We start from the raw sequence: 10,984 nt of genomic DNA, 5'->3' as shown, positions 1-10,984 counted from the left end.
TGCTGGGCTCTACCTGGGATGAAGGACCCCTGAGGGGTGGCTAATGGTGGGCTTTGGACTCCACTTTAGAATCCAGAAGTTAACATCTGAGGGTGACCAGGGGTAAAACTAATGAACACCAAGAAGATCAAGCAGCTCTGGAACTGTTTTCTCAAGAAGGTTTGGGGGCTTTCTGACTTCCTGATCACCAGGTCAGGTGTTGACAGTTGGGTCAGGATCCTGGAGGAAGAAAGAGACCTGGGAAGGGGGTGCGGAGACAGGAGGAGAGAAGGCACCAGTTTCAAGGTGGTGGACTGAACTGAATACATGCCACAATCTTGGTTCTCCTGGACCAAATTCATAGGAATGATAGAGGTAATAAAAACCAGCCAAACACCCAAACGAACAGCATACATAGCTCCATTTGAAGAAGGGGGACTCCCACTAGATGAGAAACAGCAGGATTTCAGAAAAGACAGAAAATAGATGGGAAGGCTTCCCTGGTTGTCCAGTGGCCAAGACTCCAAGCTCCCAAAGCAGGGGGCCTGGCTTTGATCCCTGGTCAGAGAACAAGATCCCGAATGCCACAACTAAGACTGGGTACAGCTAAATCAATCACTCAGTCTTACAGGGAAAAAAGAAAACAGATGAGAAACCACATTTAGAAACCTCAAAGCAGAGCTCAGGAGACTTCTGTACAGCTCTGTGCCTAGGAAGGTGCCAACAGCGGAAGGATCACAGGGGCCGTGCTGGCATGATTAGTTGGGATTCCACGTGGGGAACCTCCAGGCCGAAGGCCGCACATTCTCCTCTCCATGGGCCGAGGGGCAACGGTGAGGATGGCTGCCTTTAATGCAAACAGTGGGAGTGGCAGCTTGGACCAGAGACCAGATGGTAAATGGCTGGCAGAACCCTGGCAGGAAGCAGAAGCGTCATTGCCCAGGGAAGACGCCACCAATGTGAGCACGGTGTTCCCACCTCCCTCTCTCACTGAAACCCTCCAAGTCAGCAACACCACCCACCCAGATGTTTTACAGGGACTCTCAACTACTAAGGCAAGGAGACAAAACAACACACAGATCAATTTGGGAAGAACTGACATTTGAATTATATGAACCTATGAGCAAAGCCTATCTCTCTGTTAATGTCTCTTAGCCATGTTTTGTAGTTTTCAGTATAGATTGTGTACATCTTTATCAGATTTATCCTTGATTATTTGATACTTTTGATACAATTATAAATGGTACTATTACTTTAAATTCCAGTTTCTGATGCTTTGTTGTTAGAAAACAGAAACACAAGTGGTTTTTGTGTTTTGGGCTTGCATGCTGCAACCTTACTAAACCCACTTATTGGTTCTAGCAATTGTTTTATAGATTCCTTTGAATCTTCTACACATGTGACCATACGGTATATAAACAAAGACAGTTTCACGTCTCCCTTTCAAATTTTGATGCATTTAATTTCTTTTGCTTGCCTCACTGCACTGATAGAACTTCCAGTCCAACGCTTAATAGAAATACAGGAAAAGGACACACTTGCTTTGTTTCTGGTCTTACAGAGAAAGCCTTCAGTCTGTTACCATTATGATGTTAGCGATAGGGTTTTTTGGTAGATGCCCTTTGTCTGGTTTGAGGAAGTTCTCTTCTATCCCTCATTTGCAGAGAAGTGTTTTTTTGTTTTGTTTTCTTTTAAAGAGAATCTACATTAAATCACAACTGCAATGAAGTATCCCTCCACACCCATCAGAATGGCCATCATCAAAAAATCTACAAATGATCATATCCTGGAGAGGGTATGGAGAAAAAGGAACCCTCCTGCATTGTTGGTGGGAGTGTAAATTGGTGCAGTCACTATGGAGAACAGTATGGAGGAGGTTCCTTAAAAAACTAAAAATGGGACTAGTTGGTCCCATTGGTGGGACCAGTGGTTAAGAATCCGCCTGCCAGTGCAGGGGACGCGGATTCGATCCTTGGCCCTGGAAGATTCCACACGACATGGAGTAAATAAGCCTATGCACCACAGCTCCTGAAGCCTGCATGCTGCAGAGCTCAGGCCCCACCACGAGGAAAGCCACTGAAGTGAGATGCCACACACAGCAACAAAGAGTAGACCCACTCGCCATAAACAGAGAAAGCCCCAGTGCAACAATGTGCATCCATAAAAATACATAAACAAATTAATTAAAAAAACTAAAATAGAGTTACTGTATAATTCTGCAATCCCACTCCTGGGGCATAGATCCAAAGAAAACCATAATTCAAAAAGATACATGCACCCCAATGTTCATTTTAGCACTATTTACAATATCCAAGACATAGAAGCATCCTAAATGCCTGTCGACAGAGGAAAGTATAAAGAAAATGTGGCGCACGTGCACACACACACACACACACGCACACACACACACTGGAATATTATTCAGCCATAAAAAAGAATGAAATAATACCATTTGCAGCAACATAGATCGCTGCAACAGGACCTAGAGATTATCATATTAAGTGAAGTAAGCCAGCCAGGAAAAGGCAAATACATATTAAATCACTTATATATGGAATTTAAAAAATGATACAAATGAACTTACCTACAAAATAGAAACAGACTCAAACAGAACAAAAAGTTATGGTCACCAAAGGGGAAGTCAGTGGTGGTGGTTTAGTTCCTAAGTTGTGTCTGACTCTTGAGACCCCATGGACTTTAGCCTGTGAGGCTCCTCTGTCCATGGGATTCTCTGGGCAAGAATACTAGAGTGAGTAGTCATTTCCTTCTTCAGGGGATCTTCCCGACCCAGGGATCGAACCTGGGTCTCCTGCATTGCAGGCAGTTTCTTTACGAACTGAGACACGAGGGAAGCCCAAGGGGAGGCATAAAGTAGGAGTTTGGGATTAACATATACATACTATTACATATGAAATAGATAACCAATAATGACCTACTGTATAGCAAAGGAAACTACACCCAATATTTTTTAATAACCTATAAGGGCAGAGAATCTGAAAAAAAGATATATAACTGAATCACTTTGCTGTACACCAGAAACTAACACAGCATTGTAAATCAACTATACTTCAAAAAATTAATTAATTAAAAATTAAGAGAATCAGTCTTATTTTTATTTTTAAATATATATTCTTTTTCAAGTTCTTTTCCATAATGGCTTGTTAGAAGATATTGAATACAGTTCCCTGTACTATACAGTAAGAGCTTGTTGTTTATCTATTTTATATATAGTAGCTTGCATTTGCTAATCCCAAACTCCTAATTTTTCCCTCCTCAGATTTCCCCTCTAGTAACCATGAGTTTGTTTTCTATGTCTGTGAGTCTGTTTGTTTTGCAAATAAACTCATTTGTATCACATTTTACATTCTATGTGCAAGTGATATCATATATTCGTCTGTCTCTGACTTCCTTCAAGCTTAGCATAATAATCTCTAGGTCTACCCAGGTTGCTGCAAATGGCATTATTTCATTCTTGTTTTTAATGGCTGAACAATATTCCATTGTGTATACATATCATTTCTTTATCCATTCGCTTGCCTATGGACATTTAGGTTGTCTCTGTCTTCACTATGGTAATAAGTGCTGCTATGAACATTGGGGCGCACATATCTTTTTAAAAAGTTTTTATTTTATTTTTTTCCAATTTGTTATTATTCTACTTCTCTTTTTAGAATTATTTATTTATTTTTGGTTCCGCTGGGTCTTTGTTGCTGCACGTGGGCTTTCTCTAGCTGTGGCGAGCAAGGGGTTACTCTTCAATTTAGAGCACAGGCTTCTCATTGCCGTGGCGTCTCTTGCTGTGGAGCACAGGCGCTAGAGAGTGTGGGCTTCAGTAATTGTGGTGCATGGACTTAGTTGATCCATGACTGTGGAATCTTCCTGGGCCAGGGACTGAACCCTACTGGCAGGCAGATTCTTAAACACTGGACCCCCAGGGAAGTCCCGCATGCATCTTTTGGAATTACAGTTTTCTCTGGATATGTGCCTAGGTGTTACTAGATCATATGGCAACTGTATGTTAGGTTTCTTTTGGCCAGGCCACGCAGCTTCCTGGACTCAGTTCCCCGACCAGGGACTGAACCAGGCCAGACAGTGAAATCACCGAGTCCTAACTGCTGGATGGCCAGGGAATTCCCTATTTATCTTAGTTTCTCAAGGAACCTCCGTACCGTTTTCTATCGTGGCGGCACCAGCTGACATTCGCCCTCCCTCCCACTCCCCAGCAGTGTGTAGGACAGTTCTCTTGTCTCACAGCTGCAGAGAAGTTTTGTTTTCGAACTGTCACTAATGGATGTTGGATTTTGTCAGATGCTCTTTTGGCATCGAATGAGAGATTGCCCCAGTTTTCTTAGTTGTGGTGAATCTGATTGATTTTGGGGTGTTAAACCAACTGTACTTTTCCTGGGATAAATTCTACACAGTTATGAGCTGGGAGGAGTCCGAAAGCCTACTCTGTAGGCTGCGCCCCTTATGCTGAATTGAGGAGTGTGTACCGGGTAAAGAGAAGTGGCGATGGTGGGAGACTAACGTGCAAGAGAGATTCTGGGGTTAACATCTGGGCTCATCCATTCGTTTCCTACCTGCCCTCAGCCATGGGTCCTTACCCATTAGGGAGTGTCCATTCTCTGTTAAGGTAAGACCCTCCCCTTGGGTCATGGAACTCTGGTCCTCAGGGCAGAGGAAAGGACCTCTTGTTTCTGAATGTGACCAGGATCCAGCACCTCTGTGTAACGCCCTCTCACACACTTCTGTTGGTCGCAAGAGGCTTTTTCCTGCCTGCAGTCCCTGCAGAGAGGAGGGTGTAACTAGAAAGTTCTCCTTAGCCCCATCCCCTGCTGGAGATGCCTGGTCCTGGCCTGATCTGCTCTCTGCCTTCCCCACCAGGTTCCAGGATCCTTCTGAGTCCCTGGGGGTTTCCCCCTGCTGCTGCTGCTGCTGCTGCTGCTGCTGCTGCTGCGTCACTTCAGTCGTGTCTGACTCTGTGCGACCCCATAGACGGCAGCCCACCAGGCTCCCCCGTCCCTGGGATTCTCCAGGCAAGAACACTGGAGTGGGTTGCCATTTCTTTCTCCAGTGCAGGAAAGTGAAAAGTGAAAGTGAAAGTGAAGTCGCTCAGTCGTGTCCGACTCTTAGCAACCCCATGGACTGCAGCTCACCAGGCTCCTCCGCCCATGGGATTTTCCAGGCAAGAGTACTGGAGTGGAGTGCCACTGCCTTCTTGGGGGGTTTCCCACAGCTCTTGTTATTTTCTTGCTGTACAACAATTTCACTTCCATGTCTCACTTCCATGATACCTCCATGGTCAAGTTTGGCTGATAGATCCTGTAACCCACATTAATTCTGCTTTGTCTGAAATCAGGGTTAGCAGAATTTCAGGAGCTGGAAGTCTACTTGAGAACTTGACTGCAATATTAGATACATAAAGATAATAGAGCAATATCTTCCAAGTATTGGTGTACTGCAGTCCATGGGATTGCAAAGAGTTGGGCACAGCATACTGACTGAACAATAATAACAAATCTTCCAAGCATTGAAGAGAAAGAAATTTGGACTTGAATGCTATACTTAAATTATCATTTACGATACTGAAGTCTCCCACACGGGGGGCCTTTAATCCTAAATGCCATGTGAGCTAAGGTTATCATTTCAATGTTTGATAACATTTGACTTTATTTTAAGAAATCAAAGTAAAAGTAATCCAAAACCACAGATTATGTACAACAAATCAAAGTTTGCTACTTTGAGGGGAGGTTGAGGAGGAGGGAGAGATTATTAATCTTTTGTGGTAAAATTATATTTTTCCTGGTAAAACTCCCAGGGGGGTATTGACTTTAAAGTAAAGCCTCCACTGCCTCAGCATTTTCAGTTTAATTCCCCAAAGGTAACCACTGCTAATAGGCTTCTGTGTCTGCTTCTAGAATGTTCTACACATATTTAAAATATGCGTGTGCTTATACATGGCATGTGAGTGTGTGTGCTTTGTATAAATTGCATTATGCTATATATAATGTTTTACAGGCCTTCCCTTGTAGCTCAGTTGGTAAAGAACCTGCCTACAATGCAGGAGACCCAGGTTTGATTTCTGGTTTGGGAAGATCCCCTGGAGGAGGAAATGGCAACCCACTCCAGTATTCTTGCCTGGAGAATCCCATGGACAGAAGAGCCTGGTGGGCTACAGTCCATGGGGTTGCAAGAGTCGGACACGACTTAGCGAGTCAACCAATGTTTTATAATTAGTTCTTTCTTTTCAGCAACATCTCTTTCTTTTTTAAACTATCTTTAAAAAAAAAATTATTTATTTGACTGTGTTGGGTCTTAGCAGCAGCAAACTGGATCTTTCGTTGCAGTGCACAGGGGTCTCTAGTTGTGCTGTGGGCTCCAGACCTCAAGGTCTTCAGTAGTCACAGTAGGTGCTTAGTTGCTTCGAGGCAAGTGGGACCTTAGTTTCCGGACCAGGGATCAACCCCCCATCCTCTGAACTGTAAGCTGGATTCTCAACCACAGGACCACCAGGGAAGTCCCAACGTAGCTTTATTGCTACATGTAGACCTCCCTTGTTAGGCTTAAAGGCTGCATAAAACACTATTATGTAGACGTGCCACACTACGGCAAAAATTTGTTGAGGACATTCGGCTTGTTTATAGTCTTCTTGGTTGCTGCAAATGAGGCTGAAATGAACACTCTTGTGCAGGTATCTTTCTGTTTTCCTAAGAATGCATCTGAAAAGCAAAGTAGAAATGTTGAGTCAGAGCAAGTGTACATTTTAGATTTTGACTGATAGTGCCAAACGGCCATCCCATGGCACAGAGCCAATCTACGCTTATTTTTCCACACATTGTCTGGCACTGGCTTTATCCATCCTTTTAAATTTTTGATAAAGATGCTGTTGAATTATTTTACTTTGAATTTTGTGCTTCTTATTTTTAGTGTCATTTTGTAGAACTTTGTCTCATGGAAGCTTACCACCCATCCCAGCCCTCTGCCCTCCCACCCCCCACCAAAAATCACAAGCATAAAAGGAATTAACTGAATAACCATTAAATATTTACGTAGTCATGTAACTTAACCCGTCTTTACTTTTACCATACTATCCCAAACAAATTTGAAAGTCATTATTTGAAACTAACAAAAGTCTGAATGCTCACTCTTAAAAAATTTTTAATCTTGTTAAGTAGGAAGTACAACCTTTCTAGAATAGAGGGTTAAAAATGTTCAATGCTTTTCAACTCTATGAATCTACCGTCTAAAGAAAACCAAAAGAAGTATGCTAAATTCTTTTCTTTAAAAATACTTACACTGAAAGCTTTTAAGGGAAAGAGAATATTTATTATTATAGATTTTATAGGTTCTGTGCAGAAACTCAATGACCAAATTTATATACATTTTTCAAAAAGAAAGCATTTAGGAATAAACCTAACAAGAGGGTAAAACAATAACACTTCAATGAAGACCATAAAATTAGACTTAAATAAAATGGTATACTATATTTCTCAAGAATGTACACTCCAAGAGAGCAAGCAATTTGTTAATTGCTATATCCCCAGCGCCAAGAACAGGGCTGGCACAGACATGCTAAGTAAATACATGTTAAATGGATGAATGTGCATGGATGGAAAGATTTACTATCATAAGATGCCAACTGTCACCAAATTTATGCATAAATTGAATATAATATTAATAAAATTCTATTGTCTTTCTCATGGAACTAGACACTCAAAAATTTACAAGAGACCACAATGTTAAGAATGTTGAGGATTCTTTTGAAAAAGAATAAGAAAGGAGAATTTATCTTATAAGAAATCAAAACATATTAGAAAGTTATGGCAACTGCAATGATTAGGTATTGACATAGAAACAGATAAATAGACTAGTAGATCAATAGAACAGAATAATTAGAAACACACACATTTATGGTAAATGATAAAAGTAGCATCTCAGTTCAGTGGAGAAATAACAGATTATTCAGTTAAAGGCATTGGGACAACTGGCTTTCCATTTGGAAAGAAATGAAGGTAGCTCTCTCCCTTACACTATTCACTCACAAAAATTCCAGATGATTTAGCAATCCAAGCTCCAATATTTTCGTCACCTGATGCGAAAACTGACTCATTGGAAAAGACTCTGATGCTGGGAAAGATTGAGGGCAGGAGGAGAAGAGGGAGGCAGAGGATGCGATGATTGGATAGCATCACCGACTTAATGGACATGAGTTTGAGCAAACTCCAGGAGATAGTGAAGGACAGGGAAGCCTGGAGTGCTGCAGTCCATGGGGTCACGAAGAGTCAGACACAACTTACAGACTGAACAACAATGACAAAGCTTTCAGAAAAATATACAGGAGGATATATAAATTTATGATTTTTGAAAAAGGGTAGATCCTCTGAAGTCTGAAAAGAAAAATCCGTAGACGAAAAGATTGATAAATCAGACCACCTCAAAACTGAGACCCTACAAAAAATTAATGAAAAGTGACAAGACTGTAAAAAAATATTAGCCACACACATGACAGGTGACAGATTACTGTTTATCCAGAACATATAATAACTTTGCACTTCAATAAAAAAAGAGTGATAATCAGTAGGAAAATGGAGAAAACCAAACAGGAAATTTACAGAACTGAGTACAACTAAAATGATGCAGAAACTAACTATTAATCAAAGAAGTAAAACCTGAACCAATAATGTGATTCTAATCTTCGCCTACAAGAATTTTACTTTTTTGGAAATATCTATTAAACGTTTAAAATGATAAAACCTATGCCCTACTTCTGTCTTTACTCTGGAGAATACATGTGTGCACACAAAGAGGCTCTTGCCACACTCTCCTTAATAGTGAAAAATGAGAAAGTGTCAGCCTCCAACAATGAAGAGTTGCCTAGTGGTGGTATATCATCTAAAGAATACCGTGTGTGCATGCTCAGTCGCTCAGGAATATCTGATTCTGCAACCCCATGGACCGTAGCCTGGCAGGCTCCTCTGTGCATGGGATTTTCCAGGCAAGAATACTGGGGCAGGTTGCCATTTCCTACTCCAGGGGATCTTCCTAAATCAGGGATCAAACCTGTGCCTCTCAGGTCTAAAGTGAGACAGTTTTGTAAGTAACACATGATTACAGATCTGCAAGAGGTATTGTTGAGTGAGAGAAGCATGCTGCTGGGCAGTATGTATAATGTGATATCATTTATGGAAAAATAAACAAACAAGAATATTTCCCACAGATCTACCCGCATAAATGAATGTAAGGTGAAAAGATTTGGAAGGACAAACATAGAAATGACAACAGTATTTATGTCTCAAGAGTGGGGGGAAGGGACTATAATCGAAAATGATGCAATAATCTAATCCAGAAACTGACCTGCAACATTTTAATTTTATTCAAAACATATCCAGGTATGAATTACTTGCATCAGTCAGTTCAGTTCAGTTGCTCAGTCGTGTCCGACTCTTTGCGACCCCATGAATCGCAGCATGCCAGGCCTCCCTGTCCATCACCAACTCCCGGAGATCACTCAGACTCACATCCATCGAGTCAGTGATGCCATCCAGCCATCTCATCCTCGGTCGTTCCCTTCTCCTCCTGCCCCCAATCCCTCCCAGCATCAAAGTCTTTTCCAATGAGTCAACTCTTCGCATGAGGTGGCCCCTTTAGCATCATTCCTTCCAAAGAAATCCCAGGGCTGATCTCCTTCAGAATGGACTGGCTGGATCTCCTTGCAGTCCAAGGGACTCTCAAGAGTCTTCTCCAACACCACAGTTCAAAAGCATCAATTCTTCAGTGCTCAGCATACTTCTATATTAATTTTTAAAACTTGAAGGAGAGAGAAAGCAAAGACTTTGGACTGGGTGCAATTCGGGTGTTTGAGGGGTCGCTGTCCTTACCCCCTCCCCAGCTTCCATAACCTCCTTCACTCCAGCCACACACGCACTGTAATCCCAACTGAACTGTTTCCTAAATAGCATTAAGAAAGAATAAACTGTTTTGCAAGCAGTAGCAGAGAGAGCCCGTTACCCCACAGACAGATAAACTTTTTTGCAAGCAGTAGCAGAGAGAGCCCGTTACCCCACAGACAGTTGGACTTCACCTTAGGAGTGGGGATGTTTGTGAAGGTGAAGTGGGGCGGAGGGCAATGTGTGTGGGCGGAGGGTGTCTCCCGCAAAGGACTGCTGCTGCTGCTAAATCGCTTCAGTCGTGTCCGACTCTGTGCGACCCCATGGACTGCAGCCCACCAGGCTCCTCTGTCCATGGGATTTTCCAGGCAAGAGTACTAGAGTGGGGTGCCATTGCCTTCTTTGCCTGCAAGGGACTGTAGTCTTAAAATGTAGCAGTCTCAGCAGCGCCCTCCAGAGGCTACCCCAGGATGGGAGTTTAGTTCAGTTCAGTCGCTCAGTCATGTCCGACTCTGTGACTCCATGAATCGCAGCACGCCAGGCCTCCCTGTCCATCACCAACTCCCGGAGTTCACTCAGACTCACGTCCATCGAGTCAGTGATGTCATCCAGCCATCTCATCCTCTGTCGTCCCCTTCTCCTCCTGCCCCCAATCCGTCCCAGCATCAGGGTCTTTTCCAATGAATCAACTCTTTGCATGAGGTGGCCAAAGTACTGGAGTTTCAGCTTTAGCATCATTCCTTCCAAAGAAATCCCAGGGCTGATCTCCTTCAGAATGGACTGGTTGGATCTCCTTGCAGTCCAAGGGACTCTCAAGAGTCTTCTCCAACACCACAGTTCAAAAGCATCAATTCTTTGGCGCTCAGCCTTCTTCACAGTCCAACTCTCACATCCATACATGACCACTGGAAAAACCACAGCCTTGACTACAGGGACCTTAGCTAGGGGTAATTTGCGCCATGAGGTCTGTCAGAAATCTCTCTTCTGGCAGACACATTCTCCTTCTGGTTACTCTGCACGCTGAGAAGCCCTCTGAGCCTCAGTTACACCTGGGCTTCCCGGGTGGCAACAGGGGTAAAGAATCCGCCTTCCAACGCAGGAGATGTAAGAGATGAGGA

Source organism: Ovis canadensis, chromosome 11 (assembly GCF_042477335.2).
Source record: "Ovis canadensis isolate MfBH-ARS-UI-01 breed Bighorn chromosome 11, ARS-UI_OviCan_v2, whole genome shotgun sequence".
NCBI classification, from domain to species: domain Eukaryota; kingdom Metazoa; phylum Chordata; class Mammalia; order Artiodactyla; family Bovidae; genus Ovis; species Ovis canadensis.
Note: the sequence above shows the minus strand (reverse complement) of the source record.